The sequence below is a fragment of the Gouania willdenowi genome, chromosome 13 (genome assembly GCF_900634775.1).
Source record: "Gouania willdenowi chromosome 13, fGouWil2.1, whole genome shotgun sequence".
Taxonomy (NCBI): Eukaryota; Metazoa; Chordata; class Actinopteri; order Blenniiformes; family Gobiesocidae; genus Gouania; species Gouania willdenowi.
Genome location: NC_041056.1, coordinates 10,921,257 through 10,934,370, shown reverse-complemented (window position 1 = coordinate 10,934,370; position 13,114 = coordinate 10,921,257). Strand labels below are relative to the sequence as shown.

The 13,114-nt window shown below is 38.2% G+C and overlaps 1 protein-coding gene across 1 annotated transcript in view; it reads left to right on the top strand.

Moving 5' to 3' along the window:
* nxn (nucleoredoxin) overlaps positions 1–13,114 on the top strand; it is a 63,874-nt gene that overhangs the window by 26,057 nt on the left and 24,703 nt on the right. The gene's annotated exons all lie outside the window — the stretch shown is intronic.

The following is a 13,114-nucleotide window of genomic DNA, read 5'->3' as shown; positions in this document are numbered from 1 at the left end:
CGGTGACTCACTGGCTAACTGACCCAGTGAGACAACTGTAGGAACAAGAAAAGCAGCGAGAGTATTCTGTCAGAAACGAGCAGACACAAAAGCTGCCACTGTTCTTCCTCACACAACTCAGCAGTCATTTATAAATGCACTAAACCAGCGGCACATTCCTGGCTGTCTCAACCTCAAACAGAGCTACACCTCACTCATGTATGTCCCCTTTGTCTCAGCTGGACATGAGCTCTCAGAACAAGGGTGACGTCTTTTTGACCTGTTGACATTTTGTGATATCCCAAAAAAAAAAAATCTGGCATTCATCATTTTCTTTTTTTTTTAGTTGTAAGGCTTAAAAAACAAATCATTTCTGTGTGTGTTTTACAGCCTTTACTTTTAGTTGCTGTGGTATTCATTAACCACTGCTTGTGGTCTTCCATGACTCATTAATGAGATGACTGACTTGGCATGGGGATTGCTCAGTTCAATGTTACTCTATTAGACAAATTCAACGTTTCTGTTTTTAATCCAGAGCGCTCTCTCTCTCTCTCTCTCTCTCTCTCTCTCTCTCTCTCTCTCTCTCTCTCTCTCTCATTTAAAACTGGGCCCAAACATGAAACGGAAATGCCTCACATGCATGTTTTGGGACAATACCGCGCATTTACACACTCGTTTTCACCAGAAAACTAGTGATTGAATGAAAATGTGATAAATAAACCAATATTCCAATTCCGCTGATAATCCCATTCAGAATCTCTCGCTACAAGTTGCGGTGAGACTAGTCAACATGCTATCCTGTGATTGAAAATGCATGCAGAGCTTCATCTGAAGTGTCTATAATGTGTTATGATGAACAAGTGGTTCAAATTATGACTGCATATGCACTAGATTTAGTTGTTGGTGTATTAGCTGAACTGGTGGTCATTTTACCTGGTTGGTGGTAATTAGAGGTTTTGCAAACAATGTTTTGGGACCATATCACACATTTCCGTGGTATTTTTCTCATAAAACAAGTGGCTGAGGATTTAGCAATGTGGCCAACATCGCTCTTGCAATGTAATCTGGCATGATTTCAGTGTAACCACCCCAAGTTTGCAAATCATCTGAAGCATATAAAATGTCAAATTAATAACAGTTGTCTCTATTAATCCTATTTAAAGCTGCACTACCTGATTCTTGAACCATGACACAGGGGCATGGCTGAATCCGAACCGCAAATCCCGTCCCCTACTCTGATAATCCCTCCCAGTCTCCTCTCACGGAAGTGCACGCAATCGCAATAAGATTTTTAGTTCAAGAAAATAAATCAAGTACCCCAGCTTTAACATGCTTGGTACGATTTAGGGAAATTTAATAGCCAGTAAAGTCATCATAAGGGAAAGGTGATGAAACAGAAACTAAAAATATAAAGTGACATGGGAATTGGTCAACTCTGAAACAGAATTTGGGGAATTTAGAAATGGGAAAAAAGTAGCCCCTACATGTTTTAGATGCTACCCTGGTCCACCACACCTGATTGTAAAGGGAAGCTTGTTATCAGACTTTGTCGAGAGCAGTTTGATGACACAATCATTAGATTCAGGTATGTTGGACTAGCTAGACTTCTAAGACGTGCAGGATAGTGGCTGGACTAATCTGTTCTGGTCTCTTAACAGGACAAGTTAGAAAACCATTACTCTACTTACATGGATAAAATAAATAGATTTTCCACACGTTTAAGCCCTTTTGCCCAAGATACAGATAAAAACCCAAAGTAGCATTTGTGTCTGTTTCACTGCATATTGACTGTTTTTTTTTATATACAGTTAATGAGTGAATTACTGGAAGCAGTTGCAATGTAAATTATGCAGGAAAGTTGTATGTCTTTAACAACCAAGCCGAGTGTTAAGTTTAATGCTCTCCACAGGGTATTGTGGTGGTTTTTTTTACCAGCTAAAGAATCATCAACTGCTCATAAAATGCATACAGGAGTTTAAGCAGAAACAGCCTTTTCTAGTACCGTAGTTCTAGCGCAAGCTAACGTATCCTGCTGTTAGATGAGAATGGTTTCTGTAGCATTTAGGAGTAAGGTATTGCATTTAGGAAGACGTTGCATTGGCGCCTCTGAGAACTTTCTGGAAACAAATGGAGAAGATAGATGTATTTACCAGAGTCGAAGATGTGTTCCAGGGGATTACTTCATCTTGTGGCTGAGAGGTGCTTGAACTGAGCTGAAACTAGAGATCTGCATTGGAAGTAAAAAAAAAAAAAAAAAGTGAGGCCGGAAAATCTTTGCTTGCATCCTCGGGAGGCCATGGATCTGTGTCCGTGAAATACAAATATACAGCAAAGCAGACTATTTGCGTATATTTCAAAACTTCTGGATTGCTGCTTTTACATTTATATTCATATTTCCCAAAATTTGCTTGTAGAAATGTTGCCAAAACAAATCTAAAGTGCATCCTCAAGCAGTGAAAGTCTGTAAAGGTCATGGAGCTTAATCTAAAGATTTTTCCATGATCTTAAACTGCTGTCAGAGAGGATCAGGGGTTGCGTGGAGGTGAAATGGAAAAGACGCAAATAAGGTCATGCTGTTTCAGGCAAACTATTAAAGGCTTGAACTTTGAACTTGTGCCGTGCCGTGTCAATCGGGCCTCCACCAGGGTGACATGACCCTGAAAATTGACTAAACTGACTCTAACGTCTCTAAACCCTTTGTGTGTATCCGCCTGTTTTTGTCAGTTTTTTTTGTTTGTCTACTAGCAGATGCATTCTTCAAACCATGCTTAACTTTTTCTAACCTACATGGAGTTATGAATAAGATATGATTAGGAAAGGCATACAGTGAGTTTATCCTCATGTGCACTGGACATTCTGATCCCTCAGGGCTGCAAGAAAAAAAAAAAAAAAATTTAAACTGTAATCATATTGATTACTGAGGATGATGTTTTAAAAAAATTTAAATTGTGAAATCATTTTTAGATCTGAGAGACCTGCTGAGTTAATTCCTGACTAATCTCTCACTGATGTATTCTGGACCAAACTTATTCAGAGATTTATACACCAGCTGCAGAACTTTAAAGTCAATTTTGAGGCTAATGGAAGCCAGTATTGAGAAAAGTATTGTTCTGGTAAGACTTGAGCTGTAGCGTTCTCCTGTCAGAAAACCATTACAATAGTCCAGTCTGCTGGAGATAAAAGCATGGACCAGTTTCTCCTGGTCTTTCTGAGTCATGAAACCTTTCACTCCTGATGTGTTCTTTATGTGGTAGAAGCTGTTTTTGTTACTGATTAATTCTGACTGCTGAATGTCAGATCTGAATCCATCAGAACATCAAGGTTTTGGACTAAACCCAATTGTTCTGCTTTGTGTCTTGCGTCACCCTTGTAATAATCATACTAAATGTTTATGCACAAGAATCAGATAAATAAAAAGCAGACACACATTGTGAACAACCCTGTAAAGCAGAGATGGACAACTTCTATCACAGCGGGGTCCACAAAAATGCGATTGTCTGATCCGAGGGCCACATTGTCAACATTCATGTCAGCATTTAGAAGAATGACCGATCTGAGCATTAATACAAGCATTTTGGGTGTTTTTAAATTCATTTTGTAGATTTCAGTCTTTTCGTGTGTTTGTCAAGTCATTATGTGTATTCTTGTTGTCATTTTGTGTGTTTTTGTGTGTGTTTGAAGTCCTTTGGTATATGTTGATGTTTTTGTAGTCATTTTGTGTCATAATGTGTGTTCAATGAGTCATTTCTTTGAATTATTATTATTTTATTTATTTTTTTATCTTTTTCTTGTTACTTTTTTCAAATTCCTTGACATATTGTGCATTTTGCTGTTGTTTTCTGTGTTTCTGGAGTTTTGTGTATTATGTTAAGATAACTTCCAACTTCATGAATTACACAATTTTGTTCTGGGGGCCGCCAGGTGCCTATATCTGCTGTAAAGTCTTACATGTTTGACATTTCAATTTTATTTTTGATTTAATTTAATATATTTTTTTATTATTTATTTTTAACAACTTTTGAAGTTGTTTTTTTTAGGTGTTTTAGATGTTTGTGTCTCTGTCAGTATGAGAATTATGTTCTAGCCTTACTGTTCTCAGTCTGTCAAGGCTAATGTCTATATGTGCTGACCTTGTATGGGTTAACTCCAAGCACTTCCATCACTCTAGTGTTTAACTAATCCGGCTGAGGTTGGGGGAGCTCCTGCAGAATATCCCATGTTGTGCGAGCAGTAGTTGGAGATTTCCCAGGAGGAGCTGCAGGAAGCAACAACAAAAAAAGACACTTCCCTCCGAGTGTTTCCACAACAGTCCTGACCTTAAATATCCAAAGAATTGATAGATGTTTATTTGGAGCTTCAGCAGGGGGTTTGACTTCAGGTTGCATTTCTGACCTTTATTTTTAGTAACTTTCTATGATGTGAAGCATTGCCTCAGGTCTTCTGGCAGAGTAGCACACGGCATTCAAAGGGACTCTGAATATAACAAAATGATGACCTGCCTTTGCTTTCAAAGGCTGCGTCATGTGTTCTGTAAGCCTGTGCTGGGGCTTAGACGAGCCAAATCAGAAGCATCTCAGGGTAGAGATGTCAGAGGAAGCATTTTTACAACCTGCTTTTTATGTCTTTGTTTTTTTTTATTGCTGTCCCAAACCTGTCTGGCCCCTCAACCTGGTTCGTGTTATTCTTTTCTCTAGTTCCTTATAGATTTAGTTACTTCATAAATTCACTTCTATTTTCTTTTACCTCCTGGAGCTTATTTAACTGTAGCAATATTTGACTCTTAATGGGAATTAGTTTGTGTGTTCTGGGATAAAACATAAAGGCATCCAACTGACCAAACTACTGTATCTTCAGAGTTGACGCTTCAAGAACCATTAAACCAGGGGTGTCAAACTAATTTTAGTTCAAGGGCCGAATACAGACCAGTTTGATTACAAGTGGGCTGCAGCTTTTACGTGGGAAAACGAATAATTTCCACAGTAATGTGCACAAGTTTGCACTTCCAATTATAAATTAGACAAACTATGGAAGGCATCAACAACATCTATGCAGTAAGCGACAGATACTTAAATGTCCTTTGATTTATTTATTTTTTTGACCAATTTGTATTTAATTTGGGAAGATTTTGTGCAATAATTTGAGAAAAATTTCACACTTTTGGAAAAATTTAGAGTTCTTTCAGCAACAATTTACAACTGAATTATTTGGTTATTTACACAATGATTCATGTGTTTTCTCTGCCATTTTCACTTTCTCCAGGGGGCCAAATCAGATGCTCTGAAGGGCCAGGTTTGGCCCCTGGGCCTTGAGTTTGACACGTGCATTAAATAGAACTAATTAAAAAAAAAATATATATATATATATATATTTTTTTTTTAAACCAATTAAAAACATTTTTTATTTTTTTTTAAACCAGTAAGGTGATGCAATGAATAAGGATTAGTTTTATTTGAAAAATATTTAAACATGATTTAATGTATTTCATCTATCTTAATACTACGCATTTGTGCACAAATTTTATCGGATTGCAGCTTTGACTAATATTTGTCTTTCATGAATGTTTTTTAGATAATGAAAATCTAATTTCTGCTGATAACTAAATAATCTCAGCTGACTAACAAAAGCTGCTATGAGAGTCTTCCTGTCACATGATGTGGGAGGGCAATGAAAAAGGGAGTAAAGCATGCATGAGCAGTGTGAGGAGGGGAAGCTGTGAGAGATAATGAGATGGGTCCAGATGTAAGACCTGGCAATAAAAAGCACCAACGCCGTTCTCAAACAGATGTGACTTTACAAGTATTTGACTGGAGAAGGAAGCAGGTTAATGGACGGGTATAACGTGTCGGAGTGCAACCAAACACTGTTGAGATGAATGTAGCTCAGGCAATGAGTAGAACGGATGAGAACTTCTTCTAAAGATAGTGAAGTCATTTTCTTTTCATAGTGGGGAGTCGTCTTTGTGTGGTACAGCCTTTTATCTGCAGGAGCTGATATTGTGAGAAAATTCCTGTTGTCCTGCAGCCGAAGGTGCTTGTCTGGCTCTGAGGGTTATTTATAGTCTGTGCATACGTTTGTTCACGGGTCATGTTGCGCTGTCTCTATCACAAGTTTGTGTTTTATGAGGCAGAGTAGGAAAAGGATTTGATTGTACAATGGAAGAAAAACAGCTAGAAGGAATCTGCTATGTCCACAGTATCTCAGCAGTTGGATACCAAATGTGTACATCTCACTTCATCCCACATGGTAATATAGTGGAATCAAAGGACGGGCAGATGATTGTTTCATCAGAGTCGCCATGGCAACTTTCCACCATCAAACATTTCTTACTTTTATAACGTGGAAAGCTGTGTAATGAATGTAACTAATACATTTGGCAGTTAAAATATTGGTCTTACTCTTGTATTTTGATGTTATTGTTAATGTATATTTACTATCTGGGATTTTCATGGGAAGTGTTAAAGTTTGATTGGCGACATTTTCACAAACAGTTTTTTTTTTATCATCACTAAGATGTGGAGAAAATGTTATATCACGATATAGGAAGATTTATGTACTGATAATGATATAGTATATCCCGATATAGTATTTGTTCCTTAAAATGACATGAAATTAATGGAAAATTGCTATTCATTATATATTTTATTATATGTAAAATTGGTTTCTATAACTAAATTGGTAACATGACCTTTTCCTATTTCTCAGTACCTTTAGGAATTTGTGACCAATTTCTGCGATTGTTACAGCCTAAAACGCCTGATTTTGCAGCAGGTTTTTCAAAATATTGTTTCAAAAGTTGTGGCTAAGGCTATTTTTTTTTTTAATAATAAGGCTTTATTGTTTTCTATAACTTTGCATAGACTGGTCAATAGGGGTGTCCCAATCCGATATTGATATCAGATATCGGTTCAATATCAGCCAGAAAGCGAATATTGGATTTTATTCGACTGAATCTAAAATCTCCGATATAATATATTATGTTTTTTCGGATTTATTTTTTCAATATCTTCAATTTATTTATTTAAATTTATTTTATTCAATCATAGAATATTCTTATTCTAAAATGTTAATTATATGTAATCTATTGGTTTATAATAAATGGGTTTGGTTTTATTAATAATCAAGCATTTTCTAACATTCCACACTACAAAATAAGTAATAAAAGTATGTAAGATTTGTGCTGTTTTCGTATCGGATTGATATCGGTATCGTCCAAAAAGCAAGGCTGCAATATCGGTATCGTATCGGAAGTGATACATCGCTACTGGTCAATTTCCAATTATTTCATATCAATACAGAAATGAGGAGATTCACAACAATTTACCAAGATATGGATAATTTCCATCACAATGTTATAATTGGATAATCTGTGTGGTTTTATCATAATGCAATGTAACAATAATCCAATATAGGGATGGGCTTAAATAATGTATCATGTTTATCGCAACATTTGCAGCCACTTTTGAGTGCTACGGCTAACCATGCATTAAATTGCATTTGAAAGAGTGAGGTCAATGGAGTTCAGAGTCAACTTGATTATGCACAAAACACTGATAATGCGTCTGAAATGTTCCCTATAGATTCCTTATAAATATGTATGTGTTGTGCTGCGGAGAGATTGCAGGGTTAAGTCACTACTCCGACAGACTTCCCGGGGGGGGGGGGGGGAGGGGGAGGAATAGTGTTGTGACGTAAATGTTGTCCCTGTTGAGACCTCTGTTTGAGGTCACAAGAGGAAGCAATCTAAAGTAGGGCTGGGCGATAAATCGAGATTTCTATTTTGTCGATATAAAACATTACAGTATCGCCCATATTTTTATAGCTTATTTTGAATCAAAATACCTGTTATAGGAGTCCCTGCTTTCTCTACTTTTCAGAACAGCATGGAAAGCACAGTTAGATGGATTGTTAATAGTGTCCTACTACAACTACATAACAAGCCACACTACAGAACTCACACGTGCTGTCCCTTAGAGGAGAAAAAGCCAAAAATGGCACATATTGTGCAGCCGTTTCTTAATAAATGTGCTTGTGTGGCATTTTGTATTAGCGGTATTAAACCTGAGTTGTCTTTCTGATAAGACTTCATTTGAATTGAAATTATAGGGATTTATATCGTATATTGTCATTTTGAGGAAAATGATCAAGATATGAGTTTTGGTCCATGTCACCCAGCCCTAGTCTAAAGCCAATATCCTCCACTGGTTCTTCAGGAACCAGTCAGAGAACCAGTGATGTTGAGCCTTTTGGGCCAAAGTAATGCAAGATATGCTCAAACGAATGCTGAGAGAAGCTGGCATGATAGATGGATGGATAGATTTGAAATCATTGCACTCTGTATGTTATTAAAGTTGAAAGTGTTGTTAACATTTGGCAAGAGCTACTAAAACAAAAACCAATAAAACTTGCCAACCTTTTTTAAAGTCTAAAGTTAAGCAATCAGTGTAAGTGTATAGTGCTTAATCACAGGGTCACTCTGAGGTAACAGATAAGGCCTGTCCAGCTGGACCAAAGCCAGTCCAGCTTTGTATCATCTGTATCTGTGTGTCTCTGAGCTGGCAAGCCTGGACCTGTTAACATGCTGGCTCGTGGCTGAAAGAGCCGAGCCATGAAACGATCAGATATCCTGACAATTTGTCACCGAGTCTAGCAGTAATTCATCAGAAAGTTAGTGGAATATAGTGACTGACAGGTAGAGATTGACATCGTAAATAAAGGCACCATTGTTTCAGATATTTGTATAAATCATTTCCGAAGTAATATGTTCATATTTGTGTTAGTGGGATACACAAAAAATGTGGACACAGTTTTATTGTTTATATCAGTGTTTCGGAAATGAGGGTACGTGTTGGCACTACAGGGGGTACTTGAGACAGAGAGAGTGGAGAATTCACAAATAAAATGTCAGTCATGGTCCGAACCCGGTCATGAGATGAACTGAAATGATATGAAACTATAGAAATAAATCTATTCAGGAGCCAGTAAGTTAGTGTTTTTCAAACTTGGGGCCGCCTGAAATTTCTGAAAAATTCAAATAGATTCTTTTTTTTAAATTAAAACAATCTTAAACAACTGTATTTCAAAACTTTCACTTTGTGAAATGAAAATCTAGTTCAACTAAATTCTGGATATCAAAATGGAGTCACAATCCAAAAAAGGTTGGGAACCACTGCACTAAATACAGTTTATTTCCACTTATTTACAAAATGAAATTCTTTCAAATGTGTATTATCACTCATTCATTCCTTCATTATGATCTGTAGTTGTTTTTACATTTTCTAAGCAAAATGTTGTAGTTGGACAAAGGGGGTACTTGGGTTCAGAAAGAAGAGAAAGGGGGTACTTGAGCCAAAGAAGTTTCAGAACCACTGATTTATATGATAAAACACTACTAAAAGGAACATTTGAGAGACAAATTCTAATGAAGGCTACAAAACTTGGCTTGAAAAATGTTTGTATCTTAACACAAGAGGTAATCAAATTCTTTTCCCATCACATAATATTGCAAATGGTTGTTATTGTTTGCCTTTGCGTCATAGTTTTGGTATGCCTTGTTGGTTTACTCAGAGCTGGTTTTTAGTTTATCCAGAACAATCAAGGGTAAACACACAGATGCAACCCTGGGGAGTGAAGAATGCACCCCCTGCCCAACTGAACTTTGACCTCTCTGAGGGCAAACCATGACATCCGCCCAAGTCCTGTGGAGAGACAATGCTGCAGATACCTATTGAGATCTGGCTTTTTACTCCTTTACAACCCCCTCCCTCACCCCTCCGTCCCACCTCCTCCTGTGCTTTTGGTTAACGTCTGTTTTTACGAGCAAGTTCTAAGTTTGGATTTAAAGCCTGTATTCAGGGCTTCAGTGCCCCGGTACAACACTAAGAGGTGGGATGTACTATTCCCCTCTCGATTTTTCACACTCTTTGCCCCCCCCTTTTCTCTCTGCCGCCCTTTTTCCATTCTGTGGTTAATACCCAGAAGCCTTCTGACATTCTGACACCTGCTCGCCCTCACAAAACCATTTATTTATCACTGAATTATTAAACAAGAGCCCACAAAGTGTCTGGCACTTAGTGACGTACCCTGACTTTGTGGAATAGATGTAATTGGGAGGCGGTGGTTGCCAGGGAAACAAGGGGCACTCGCTCGTATCATAGAGGGTAAAAGGCTCTTTAGCCAAAGTCTTTTATTTGGGGAAAGCTGTGAGGAAAATGGTCTAGAACAGGGGTTCTCAACTGCTCTTACCCTCATTTAAACAATCCCTATAAATGTTCCTGTGCAACATGCATTTCATGACTGTCCAAAGTTTTTTTCAAAATAAAATTAATATTTACTTTTGACCAGCTGACCCACCCAGTACAGGTCTGCGACCCACTTTAGGATCCCGACCCACCAGTTGAGAATCACTGGTCTAGAACATAGTAAGATCAAGAGCAGTTAGATGTTGTGTTGGTGAAGTTTAATGTGAAAGCCACATCTGCTTTTGTCTCCAAAGATTTCATGAGTATAAGAACATTTTCTCAACACTATGGCTATCTAGTTGTCTGTAAAGAGCTCGGTAAGAAAGGCTTGAGTTGGTGAGCTTCTTGTGCTTTTATTTATCAATCCAAATATTTTAGGACTTTGCAGAAAGATGCAAAAACACGCTTAACAGAAGGATGCTTAAAAATATTATGAGAGGTCGTCACACAGAAAAAGGAAAGGGTCTTGTGCAGCTGTCACTGAGTCCTTGATGAGTACTTTACCACCCCAGGGAGAGGTGGTCATGATGAAGGCAGTAAGGCAACACACACACTGGCCATGAGCTGATGTAGGGCTGAGAGGTGGGGAAAGAAGGCTTTCTTTGTAGCTGTAAAGAGCAGAAACGGCGTTTTGAAGTGGATACAGGCAGTTACTCTGAGCCCCAGGAGCAGATTGAGCTGAGGCGGAGTCCGGCATGGAGGAATGTACAGTGAAAGGCAACTGCAGGGGCCAAACAAAAGGGAGTTACATCTGTGCAGCTCGACGACCGGGCAGTGCGGAGCAGGGAGTTTGTTTCACGTCTGTCTTCGGCCCTAAGGCTATGAAGATGGAAGAGGCTGCTGGCTTATGTGATGTATGAGCTGTTGGTTCTGCTGAGAACCAACATAGCTTTGAGACCATTTGCAGATGAAGTTATCAATGCTGTGGAGGTCATGACTTTGTTACATAACAAAGAAACGCTTGTATTTGCTCCAGCCAAGAGGCATAGCAAACATCTGTGATGTCTCCTTCACCAGGAGAGTAAGATGGTTAGGGTCAGAGTTCACATTGCCTCTGAAAAGGGTCTGTGTAGAGAAACCACACAAATGCTTATAACTTATAAATTGTAGTGTTGAGATCCGTATTTGTAACTTCTTTTCAACTTTGACATTTAAACTACTGAACTTATTAAACTGACCTGTTCTTTTTCATTTCAAGCTTTCATTCAGCTTTTATTGTAACAAACATTCAAAACACAAATCAGTGACCATTCACCATCAGTGATAAAGCATTATTGTTTGTTTTTTCTTGGGGCATCTTTGAGTCTGGCATCTTTCTTTAAGTGTTGGAAAAGAGAGTTTCAACACAGCTGTTGCAATAAAAACCTTAATCCATTTGTCAAAATCAAATAGTTTTTCTTAAAGCAAACTAAAAATGAAATCAACATCTGTCTTATTGTTGGTGAATCTATGATTTGCGCATTAATTTCAATGTACATGTTTTAACTGTACAGTTGGCAATAATTTCTATTCTATTCTGATCTTTGAGCAAGATTGAAAGTTCTTGAAAAAGTAAAACTTGAATAGAAACTGTAAAATAGTTCAACAATTACTTTAAATTGTTACTGTATTAGTGTAGTATAAGGCATATATCTCACCTTGGGTTTCATCTCTGGCAAAATAGGCCAATGTACCCATGATCTACTGCCAAAGCCTTTTAAAAAAAAACAGAGAGAAAGAAGAAAAAAAAATCAACCAACAGGTTGTCAATATTTGTCCTTTGAATAATTCACAAAGCAAAAGTGCCAAGCTGCTGTGGCAACCCCTCAGGATGCATCTCATGTTCTTTATTGTTAAGGGCTGATTTCCATTTGTTAGAAACACAACTGTAACAAGGAAGCAACAACAACCTCTGCTCAACATCTCTGGGTCAGTGCAACCCAGTGAAAGCCATTTTATGTGTCGATAGGAGTTGATGAATCAGGAATGTAAAGTGAGAAGATTTTTCTCACCCTGCGTCTCCTGACACATTGATCCTCAACCACTGCAAAGGCTCCACTGTAAATGATGGAGACCAGATCCTAGGCCAGCACCAACTACTCAAAACCTAAACTGAAGCAGATGTTTGAGGATTTAAAAGATTTTGACCTGTGAGTGTCAGTTTCCCACTGAGGATGACCTCGTCTAATGCAACTGACTGAAGTGTCGTACCCCAAAGAAGCATGAAACTGTGCTCTATTTAGTCGTTAAATGTCAAATGTTGGTGGATTGGTTTTCTTTCACTGGCGTAGATTCTGAAGGTACATGAGTGCAATCATGTACTTCCATCAACACACAATTATTTGTTTTCCATGATCCCTGAAGAAGTGGGATTTCTTGCATTTATCTCCCTGCTCACACGTCCACAGTCCTCAGACTTGAGCTGATTTGCTTCCATCTGGGATATGGATCGCTGCAGTCATGCGTGATCCAATTAGTAAGATGAATGTAGTACCGAGTGTTTGGCTGAAGCTTTCTTGTAAAGGAGGGTTCTGCGTATGGATTTCTAGCTCATCAGAGGCCTCGCAGTTGGTTGCCTCGCTTTGCAGGGGTTATGATATTGTCTCAGTGTATCAAATCAGACTTCTAGCTCTGTTGCTCAGCTCTCATATAGCACACTCAGAGTAAAATGATAATGAGTTCCCCTTGGTTTCATTTCAAAAAGAAAAGCTGAGAGATTACAAGAACAGCAGCTGGAAGGTACTTCAAAGTGATACAGTTAGCTGGCAGGACTCAGCTGTGAAACATTTGGGATCGCTGATATTCCAACACAATCCTACAAAGCTCATGTAGAAAGGTGTGTAAATGCACTGGGTGTTAGTTTGATACAGACCACAAGGTATGTTTTCAGTGACCAAGTTTTGTAGTGCCTGTTCTTC